Genomic DNA, 2,272 nt, shown 5'->3' on the forward strand with positions numbered 1-2,272 from the left:
CATTCTAGAAACTTCCAAGAGAAACTCTAAGCTTCTTGAATAATTCAGAGTTCACGTTTCGTGGCAACGATGCTTTTAGAGAAGGGAGGTTACTCTATGATCTTTCTTGCAAGGGAGATCAGTCAACTATCTATCTACCTACTCAGTTACACATGTATATTTTGCATATCTAACCCAAGCACTTCAATTTGTTTATTTGAATCATTCCCTCTCTCTCTTTTTTCTCTCTCTCTCTTTCTTTCTCTCTCTTTCTTTCTCTCTCTCTCTTTCTCTCTTTCTTTCTTTTTCTCTCCCTTCTCTCTCTCTCTCTGTATACTCTTTTTTTACTCTTTTACTCTTTTACTTGTTTCAGTCATTTGACTGCGGCCATGCTGGGGCACCGCCTTTAGTCGAGCAAATCGACCCCGGGACTTATTCTTATTGTAAGCCCAGTACTTATTCTATCGGTCTCTTTTGCCGAAACGCTAAGTGACGGGACGTAAACACACCAGCATCAGTTGTCAAGCAATGCTAGGGGGACAAACACAGACACACAAATATATACACATACACTTATATATATATATACATATATACGACAGGCTTCTTTCAGTTTCCGTCTACCAAATCCACTCACAAGGCATTGGTCGGCCCGGGGCTATAGCAGAAGACACTTGCCCAAGATGCCACGCAGTGGGACTGAACCCGCAACCATGTGGTTGGTTAGCAAGCTACTCCTGCGCCTATATATATAATATTAGGAATTCGAAGAATCAGTTAGACCTCACCATGATCTTTCCGCCTGGTGAGCGGTTATCAAGAAAAAAGTGGTTGAGGCTAGGGTTTAACCTCCCGGTTCTTCTAAAAATTCAGGAATCACAATGGTGGAGAGTATACATTAATTAACCAAATAACATCAGAATTCACTTGTGATTCATTTCCATGAGTAAGCCATTCATTATATTGCAGCACAATTATATTTATATGCATATGTGATATACACATATATATCTATATGTATATTTGTATGTGTGTTGGACGATTTAAAGTCGGTGATGTAACATAGATTACGAAACAGCTGTCAACGAGTGGAATAAACATTTCTTCTCTTTATATATATATATATATATATATATATATATTATACTATATATATATAGGTTGAAAAAAGATTAGAGAGCTATACAATCAAAATTTTATATATGAAAGATGTAGGTGGAAATAGCACAGAAGTAAGTCTAAGACATTTCAATTCAAAAAAGAATTTAATAAAAATGATTTTAAACATTATATATAGAAACTATTACTGGTTTCGGTAATGCATCTTCTTAACAAATATCAGTAAAAATTTATTTCGGTGTTCCTGTTCAAAAACCAAGATGGGAAAATCGAAACGACTCCAAACAGTACCTTCTTTTCACATAATGTCATCCAAAACACACCAAACTCAACATTCCCTTCAGCCTGGTAAAACGAATTTGTACCATAGTATCAGAACCACCCAAGCGTGAACAAAGGCTAGAGGAACTGAAGGACACACTTATTCAAAGAGACTTCCTTCCAGGCACAATCACCAACGTAATAAATAAGGCGAGACAAATAGATATCAAGGAATTTAGGGGGAAAAAAAGACAACAGAAGGAAAATGTCTTACCATTCGTGTCAACATTCAATGTCAGAAACACCGAAATATTTTATCACATCCACAAAATCCTCCCCATTTTATTTGCAGACGAAAAAAGTGAGAAAAATCTTAGATAAACGACAAATCATCAAAAGCAAAAAGTAGCCCAAAACACTAAAATTCATTCTCACTGGAGCAAAAACGCACAAAGAAACCCCCAAGCCAACTGTCATAAAATGCAGAAGAACAAATTACGGCACTTGCTGTTACCTAATTGAGGGACCAGAATTTAAATTCAAAGTTAAATCCAATCTCACCTGCAACACGGAAAACCTGATCTACGTAATCACATGCAATGGTTGCCAACATAATTACATAGGTCAGACGGATGGATCGTTATGCAACAGAATGACAACTCATCGCCAACAGATCTGAGACAAAAGCACGAGGAAAATTCCTTTAAGCAGTCACATTGCAACCTGTGCAGGAATGGCCTTACCCAATTTCAAAATCTTTCCCCTCTACGTGCTCAGATTCTTTCAACAACAAAGTCTAAATAAAGGGAATTTATTAATAAGTATAAATATAGACCCAATTTATTAATAAGTATAAATATAGACCCAATCATCACCCACCAATAAATAAGAACGGGCACTAAAAACAATTTTA

This window comes from Octopus sinensis, linkage group LG20, assembly GCF_006345805.1.
Source record: "Octopus sinensis linkage group LG20, ASM634580v1, whole genome shotgun sequence".
Lineage (NCBI taxonomy): Eukaryota > Metazoa > Mollusca > Cephalopoda > Octopoda > Octopodidae > Octopus > Octopus sinensis.